Here is a 9,460-nt window from a genome sequence, read left to right on the forward strand (position 1 = left end):
AACACCTGAACTCAGATCCCTGCAACTCTTACTGTGTGACCCCAGACAAGTCACTTAATCTTTCCAGGCCTCGTTTTTCCTATCTGTTAAATGGCGATATTAATACCATTTGCCTCACTGTATCATTGTGAGGATGACATGAGAGAATGTATTTAAAGTGCTTTCCAAACCTTCAAGCACTATATAAATGCCAGCTTTGTTATCATTACTAAGGGGAGAAAATACGTTCCAAATTTACTCGTGTTTCACTTAGACCAGAAAATAAAACAGATAGCTTTAATAAAATGTTATAAGAACTTTCATGGGGTAGGGAGAAGAATGTGGAGATAGCCAAGGATTTCAGAAGCAATAGATTTCATTCTTATTTTTGCTTAAAGAGACACTACTGATCAGACAACTTAACATTCCAACTGATAGATTGATAAGGGTCCAAATGGCATCAGGTATGAGGATAGATCTATAATATTTTCATACCTGATTTATCATTCATGGACACATGACTGAAAAATATGCCAGAAGAAAGTTTTTTCTGGGGGCAAGGGCCTTATTTCTCATTTTATGTACTCCCAATTGTACTGTTTTCACAATGTCCTAGTTATGGTTGGAAAGTATTTTAATTTCAAGTGTCTCATCTCAATTGTTTGCTACTTTCAAAAAAAATGATAACTTAGTTTTAATGTACATATACTTTGGTTAGAGAACAGTATAAGCATTTTTCCCCTTTAAATAACATTAACGGTATTTGCTTTAAATGAATTCAGTCTTGTATCTCTATTTTAAAGGAGTATATGTGTGTGTAAGAATAGATCAAAGAATGAATTTCATTACTAAAGTCATTTTTCCTCCTATTTCCTATATACAGAACAAAACACTGTTTCTTAATTTCAAAGCCAATATCAAACACAGCCCTCAAAAATGAGAAGCTCAATTGAATTTGTTAGAAGAGCTTAATGTTGAACATTAGTCAAAATTGTTATGTATTTACTCTGGTTCTACTGCTAAAATTCTATGCACTAAGTAAGCCTGAGCTGTAAGGAATAAGAAAAAACTCCCTAGAAATAAATGGCTTGAAAGATAACCCCTTTGTATCCATGACCCAGAGAGTTCAGAAAGACAGAAACAAGCCCGCCTTAGTTGTATTGATTAATTTGGTTCACCAACCCACCCACAGTGGTGCACCAGAATTGACTCACTCATGCATCCATTAATACTATGGAATCCATGCAGACAATAGATAAGTGCGATCTCACATCCAGCCATGCCTATTGGGGTCCATTCCAAATTGAAGTAATGCCATAATCCGTGTCTACTCTGATTGCAAAGTGCAAAGTTGAGACAAATTTCCAAGTGATTCAATTATATAATTGATGTGGGGGGGGAGGGATCCTGAATTACTCAAGTTTTTTGGTTTTGTTTTTTCTAATATCCAAACCATGAAATCCAATTGGTTTCTACTCTGTTTTACTATGTAAATGAAATAAGTGAGTAAGGCTGTCAGAAAGGATGGGTGAAAGAAACTCCTTTCTCACCTCACTCTGCCAGTGACTGCATTTATTAAGAACATAGTACATGCCAGGCACTGTAAGAAAGACTGGGGTTACAAATAAAACAAAAACATGGTCTCTGCCCTCTAGGAGTTTATAATCTAATGAGGGAAATTATGTACAGATTATCCTTACACCAAGATTACTAAATGTTTCATTGAACGGAAGGACTGGATGATTGAGGATTTCCCACCTACAGCGTTAGGCAAAACTAGGTAACTTCTACAATCCTTCCAACTCTAAGATTCTATGATTTTAGGACAGCCCCTTACGTGATTTTCACTCTTCCTTAATCAGCCCCCCTTGTCTACAATGATGCTAGGGGAACATCCTTCCTTGAAACATTTATTGTGCAGATGTACACATATTTGTAAAAAAATATTTACTGTACTTAAACCCAATTATTAAACCTAAAATATTTCTCGTATTTAAACCTAATTATTAAACCTAAAAATATTTACTATACTTTAACCAATATGGTCAGGCAAGCCTTCTGATAAAGTCCTACTGTAGTGCCTGATTGTGCCTGACATGGAGGTCACTGTGAAGCAAAATACAAGGTCTGGCCCCTCCTAGGAAACCGAAAGTCTTCTGGTATAGGCTCAGCCATAGATTTTATGTCTGTCATTCAAAAATCTGCCTACCCAATTTCAGAGAGTCCTGTCACCAAATTATACAGTGATGAATTTTTTGGCAACAGCTCTGAAAGACCTTCTACTATATAGTAAAAGGTTGCAATCTGTGTTGGTGGTGGGAACACCCAAACTGATGTTATCACAGATCCCTAAAGTATTGAAACAAGGGAACAACCCCAATCAAGGTTCCATATTCTCCCATTGCACATGTGGAGATATGATACTTTTATTTGAAAATAAAGACTTGGTGAATTGATTTTTTTTAATGGAGCTGGAGACCATTAAGTAACCACTGAATTTTTTCCAAACTTTCAAATTTAAACACTTTTGTCCCAAAGCACGCACCACACCAAATGTATTTGCAACTTGATTAATGATGGTTTTTATCTCAGTGGAAGAAATGATATTACATAATTGGATATTGACCCTACACAATAAGCTTTATGTAAGAGAGCTGTGAGTCAGAACTGTAGACAGAGGAGCATTTCTTTAAGAACAAACTCCCATTATAGTAAGAATCAGGATGCCAGATGATAAGTGACCAAGGAGGAGGGGTTAAAACACAGCTGTACTAATTTCAGCTAATAAGACAACTATCAGGGTGATAGATCTAAGCGGGGAAAAAAGGAAAGGAGAGCAAGACAGGCAGGTGGAAGCTTTTCTATTGAAAGGCAAGGAGCTCTGTGTGGGCTCTACTGGGGAAATCTCGATGCTCCAACATCAGCTAGCTTAGAATTGGGGTTTAACGTTATTTCCCAGGAGGAGGGTTTTATTTTCTAGTTTGAGCCACAAGCCTGAGAGATAATCAGGCTTACTGAATGTCTGGCTTCTGAACCTCAGATGTGGTACCTGGAGTAGGGGCTATTTCTGCATCATCAGTCTATGGATCAAAATATAGAACTGGGCCCAATAACATGCTAAATCACACTGCAGAGGGAAGAGAAGGGAAAGCTTATAATAAGGGGGATGGGAATGAAGAGGGAGGGGGAGACAGAGACAGAGAGACAGAGACAGGGAGAGAGAAGCCAGAACATTCATTTATAAGCATAGACACATTTGTGTTCCCCGGAACAAATAAATGGAGCATCCGGCCTTCTTTAAGTGTCTGGTGGCAGCAGCCAATTGATCATTATGGTCAGCCCTCAGGGCTCTCAGGGGGCTTCATTTTGTGGTGCAAATACAGCAGAGAGAGCACTTTTGACCAGTTATCACTACTAAGTTGAGGTCAGAATGCCACTTCTAAGTTCATATTACTGACTAATGAGATCATAAAATCCCAGAGAAAATGAGTACCATGAAATACTTTTGCACTAAAGTTGAGCTTTTCTTATATCTATCCATGCTGTCTACTAAATTTTATTTGTTTTGAATAGTAATTATCCTTGTTTTTCTACAATCCCTGTCAATACATGCAGTCATAACTTGTACTAACAGAATTGGACGGCCTAAGTTTGGACTCAGAATATAAAATATCTAGGAATAAAGTATTCCATCTTTTAAAAAATAATTTAAAGATTTTCCTTAAAGAAAATGTGGTAAGGAAAAATGTTTGGATAACCAAGTCCCATCTGAGGGGAAAAAATGATGCAAAGGTGATGCGAATGAGCCACTGTCAGAATGTATTAGTGCTCATCAGAAAGGGTTGTTGATGAACTGTCTGTATTCTCCCTTTCTGATCCAGCGCCTGCCATAAAGCCTGGCTCATAGGACTCACTTATTAAATGGTTGTTGATTGATTTATGGATTGATCAAGGAAGTCCATTAGCTTCTAAAAGTTTACAAAGTGCTTTGTACATATGACCTTATTTAGAGTCTTGGAATGGCCTCGTGAAGGAAGCTAGGAGGTTCAGTGGAGACAGTGCTGGGCCTGGAATCAGGAAGACCTGAGTCGGCCTCAGACACTTACTGTGTGACCTTAGCCTCTGTTGTTGTGAAGTTCAGATGAGGTTGTGGTTGTAAAGCACTTTGTGAACCTTAAGACACTATAAAATGCTACTGGCTGCTCCTGCTGCTGCCACTCTATATATTACTATAATTGTAATTATTATTTGCTCAATTTTACAGATGAAGAAGTTTAAACATGGAGAAAGTGAATGAATTTGCCATGGTCACATGACTAGTAAGTACTAAAATCAGGATTTGAACCTAGGCCTCCTTGACTACATAAGCAACCCAAGCTTGCTGATAGCGGGAAGTTCAGCACGGTGGCTGATGTTGGCAACTTTATCATGTGAAAAGCTTTATTGTCCCAGTAAGTGGTGTCAAAAATGTGAGCTGACTGACTGCCAGGAGGCTTTCTATGACCCTGAGGCTTGGAGACATTGGCCTACATTGCTGTGTTGGCCATGTGTTACATTCTGAAGAGTGATGGTTATTGATTTCCTACAAGGAAGGCAAAGGACATTTGTGAAGGTCACTTTTGGAGGCCAAGAACTGCATTCAGGTGCCAAGCTGTCTGTCACATTTGTAGGATGTCCATGTGAGGCAAGACCTTTCCTTGGGGTGCTTCATAAGAGGGCCTCCTTACTGCCTAACATGGGGCAGGTTAATTTCATGACCTTCTCCTGGCATCCGGCTGACTGGGAGCATGAGCAAAGAAATCAGTTGTTGAGGGTTTCCCAAGGTTGCGGTTGTTTATTGGGAATGGCAGAGAGTCATGGAAGCCAGGGATTACAGGGTGGCAGCTGGTGAATTATTTAAAGTGGCAGACCATGAGGTCAAGACTAAGTATAGAGGCCTGTGAAGTTAGAATGGGGAAGATGGCTTGAAAGAAAAGGAAATAACCAGGAGGTCAGAGATAATGATGGGAGTGAAAAGGAAGATTACGCAAATGAGGGAGCAGGAGAAATAGGGAGATGGGAGGCTGGGATAATGGGGAGTAATTTCAAAATTCGGGATTTTGGAGGTGGTACAGTTCCAGTGAGATGCTGAGATATAACATGTGGAAATGACAAATTGTAGTTGGTTGAAGTGGGGGTGAAAAAGGAGCTCATTGGAAGTGAGGAAGTTGAAGATTTGCATGGCTGAGTTAGAGGGATCATTAACATAAATACTAAAGTGCCCCAAAATGATGGCAGGAGATGGTTTAGAGATGAAGCAAACAACTCAGGTACTAAAATTATTGAGTAAGTAGGAAGAGGGCAGTAGATGGCAGTAACAAGTGTAGAGAAAGTATGGCTTAAATGATTGTATAGACCTTGGAAATGGAATGGTTAGTAGAGAAATGTATTGTCTTAAGGAATAGTGAGGTCTCAAACACTTCTGGTCTCCAGGATAGTAGACAGAATATTATCCTTGATTTGGAGACAGGAAGAGCTAGGTTCACATCCGACCTCTGAAATTTACTAGCTGTGTGACCTTGGGCTGGTCACCCTTTGAACTCCAATATACTCATCTATAAAAAGACATTGATTATCAGTTAAGCACTGAATTTACAGAGGTAGCCCGGTATAGTGCATAAAGTGCTGGGCTTAGAGTTAGGAAGACCTGTGTTCAAATCTCACCTCTGATATCTACAAGTTTTGCGGCCCTGGGAAACTCCCTTGGCTTCTATATTAACTTTCTAGGACTCATCTTCTAGGTCATCGAAGTGTTATGGTCTGTGCTGGTAGAGGGAATTTCTATACCTAGGGTTCTCCCTCATGGAAAATCATGGAATATTTTAGAGTTGGAAGAGACCTAAGCAGCCATCTCATCCAGCATATATGGGGGAAAAAATCCCCATGACAACATACCCAACAGGTGGTTATCCAGTCTCTGATGAAAAAGCCCACATGAGGGACATCCTACTGATTCCCAAGACAGCCTATTCATATATCCTTTGGGTTTTTCCAATTGTTAGAGAACTTTTCCTAACATTAAGACAAAATTTGCCTCTTCAGATTTTCTCATTGGTCCTGATTCTGTACATTGGGGCTAAGTAGAAAGAGTCTGTTTCCTTTTCACCAGGACAGCCCTTCAATTACTTAGACACCTATTATGACATCTTCTCTTCCCAAGTCTGAACAGCTCCAGCACTCACATGGCATGGATTCAAAACCCTTCACTATCCTGGATGACAAAAAAAGTCACATCATTAAGCACACTAAACTCCCATGGTTCCCCCCACCCCCTTTTTTACATGAAGGTTCATTACATCTGGATGCGCAAAGATTAACAAGAAAGAGTGACTCAAAACAACAGAACAATTTAAAGATAACTTTAGTTATCCAAAATTTTGGCAGCATCTTAAGGTGTGTATTATTTTGGAGGGGGAGAAAACTAATATATTTTGTCATTTAAGGTGAAATTTAGTTAAATGTAGAACAGATACAGATATATAGACATTAATGTATATAGATATAGATAGACATAGATGTTTGTAGTATTATACAATTTTCACAAATAAGACGTCTGCATTTCAAACTTTCTCAGAAAGTACACAAGGCAACATATAGTGTAGTTAATTTGTAGATGTGTCTTTTCCTCTTCAGTAAGAGTTGGTAACAGAGATTGGACAACACATTAAGACCAAAAAAAAGGTACTATTCTATAGGTTGTGGCTTCTTTTCTAAGCACTTTTCAATATCATAGAGCATCTGAACTGTAGCTATTAGAATCTGAGTTCTAGGACCAAATACATTGGAAACACCAGTGCCATATAAAAATGAATGATCCCACGGTGGTAGGATTCTCCACATTTCTTTAAATTTAATTTATTTTTAATCTATTAAATAATACAAGCATTTTATAACATGCTTTATTTAAGAATTTAAAAAAGATGATTTCACATAAAACTACAAATCTATTATGTACAACTTGCTATTCTTTTTAATTATGTAAGTTATGTAAATTTTTTCTTTCCTTTTTGTCTTCCCTCTTCCCCCCCTCCCCTACCTTAGAAATGGTTACCATTAGACACAAATGTATATGTATACATATGTAAGGTCATTCTATACATACTTCTCTTTATCAATTCTTTTTCTGGATTCAGATAGCATATTTTTTATAGGTTCTTTATAGTTAATTTGAGTATTTATAATAGTCAAAATGACTTAGTCACTCAAAGTCATCCTTCAAACAATATTGCTGTTACTATGTACAATGTTCTCTTGGTTCTGCATTTGATGAGAATATCTAGCTGCCTTAGGTGGACAATTCAACCATGAGTTCAAGAATGAGGGTTTTCTAACTTACAGTCAGTGTCCTCATATTTGTCACGTGGACATCTGAATCCAGAGCCTACTAGGACACCTCATGGACAAGTCTGAAAAAGAAAACCTCTGTACAAATAAATCAAAACCAAGATCAGCCAAACCTATAGCAAGAACTTTTCTTCTTCTTGTCTTATTTTTTGCCACAAGATGATGAGATCTATGCCCTTCACATTCTGGGAACTCGTTGACCCTATGGATAACAAGGGATATTTCTTCACTGTATCAAAATACCTAGCAGTCAGTTTGCTATTTAAATTTCCCCAACTGTACATCTTGCAGGAGCTATGTCTGTCACAGGACTTTGGATGCTTCTTTCCCTAATGGCAGCACATGCAGTGCATCTTTGTTCGCTGGCTATTTTTCCTCTCTCAGCTTTGACCTTCTTAAGTTTCTCAACTTAATTGTTATGAAATTAGCATCACCAAGCTCTTTTTTCATCTAATTCACACTTATTTGCCCCAACAATGATTCAGACTAGTTCCTGGCTTGTCTCAGAGCAGCACACTCTTCAATGTGAGGCTTAAGCATTCCTTCAACTATAGCTTCGGCCTTTCTTCCCTTTTCTTCAATCACATTAATAGATGTCAAAGTGGCACCGTGGACTTCAGTTGGTGAGGGATTCCATCACATACAATCCTCCCCTTGGATCAGCTCCTTTGGGATCCCCAGATTCTTCTTGAATCATGATCTAGCTATTTCTGGCCATTTGAACACACTTTACCATTGGCAAATGCTCCATCAGATGAATTCATATACAAAGACTGAGTCTCTTCAAACAGTGCTGCCATTGCTTCTACTGTAGTCCAAATAATATTATTGTAAAGATCCCACTCACTAGGTGATCATCATGATGTCTGACAGTGTGCTCTTGGAAGCAGAGATTTGTGGTTTGGAAGACGAAACTTTATTAAGTGAGCTCAGTCATCACCTGTCTCAGTTTGCTATTTCCTTATGCAAATTCATCCCAATTGCCCAGAAGAAAGATAATCTTGATGCAATCTCATCAGTGCCAAGACCAGCTTTTTCAATACTCTAAACCAGTGGTGTCAAACTAAAAGAAAAAATGGATCCCTGCATTGACTTAGAAAATCACAAATTAACATTATCTATGTTGTATTTTTATTTATTTTGTAAAACATTTCCCAATTACATTTTAATCCGGTTCAGACCCCTCTTGGGAGTTTTGCCAGCTTCTTGCCCTGGCTCTGAGCAAACCATTGGTTATTGTATATGCTAATTTCAGGTTCAGCTCCTGCTTCTGCATATGATATCACTAATTGAAATCAAATTAAATTTTGGTAAATACTTTGCTATGTACTTAAAGATGTCAACAATGATCCTCATAGATTTTCTTCTTCAGAAGAAAAATATAAGTATTTTCTAACCACAAACTCCTTCAATACATTATTGTGGATTGTATCAGGTTTTTTTTTTAGGTATTCCTTGTTCTTCCCCAATTCCATTAACTGCAGGCCCAGAGAGGCAACTTACCTAAAGTCACATGAGTAATAAGGTACAAAGTCAGAATTCAAACCCAGATCCTGGACTCCAAAGCCAGTGCTCTTTCTATAGTACCACCCTGCATGTTCAAGTCTTAGCAAGCTGAGAGCGCTGCTTAGACATTTAGATGGAGCTGTGAACTTACTGGTTTGGCTAGTTTATCCATGGGTGCAGATCACCACCCTACCATGCCTTCTCATCTTATGGTGACACTTGTTTGTGCCTTTCCTAAATTCGCCACAGAAGATCAACCCATTGTAATGACATTCAGAATGAAGAGGCTAATTTTTAAATGCACAGCTGGGTGGCATACTTCTGTTATTTGCCATTGCGGGGAGAGGACATAGAGCCATGGAGACCTGGGGTTCAAGTCCCACTCCGGCACATGTTGGCAATGAGTTCCTGGGCAAATCACTCCAGCTGCCAGTGATCTAGGCCAGAGGAGCCAACATTGAACGTTCATGAATGGGACAGGGCCCAGATGACAATGTTGTTGGGAAATGCTGCACAAAATAAATGAAAATGCAACAAAACATAGATAACATTACATTGTAAAACTAAGTCAGTCTGCATCCACAGGGATCCT

At 38.6% G+C, this 9,460-nt stretch overlaps 1 pseudogene; it reads right to left on the reverse strand.

Annotated features, from left to right (window-relative positions):
* Nucleotides 1–7,848: 7,848 nt before the first annotated feature.
* On the reverse strand, nucleotides 7,849–9,040 carry LOC118832303 (annotated as a pseudogene).
* Nucleotides 9,041–9,460: the final 420 nt, after the last annotated feature.

This window comes from Trichosurus vulpecula, chromosome 9 (genome assembly GCF_011100635.1).
Source record: "Trichosurus vulpecula isolate mTriVul1 chromosome 9, mTriVul1.pri, whole genome shotgun sequence".
Taxonomy (NCBI): Eukaryota; Metazoa; Chordata; class Mammalia; order Diprotodontia; family Phalangeridae; genus Trichosurus; species Trichosurus vulpecula.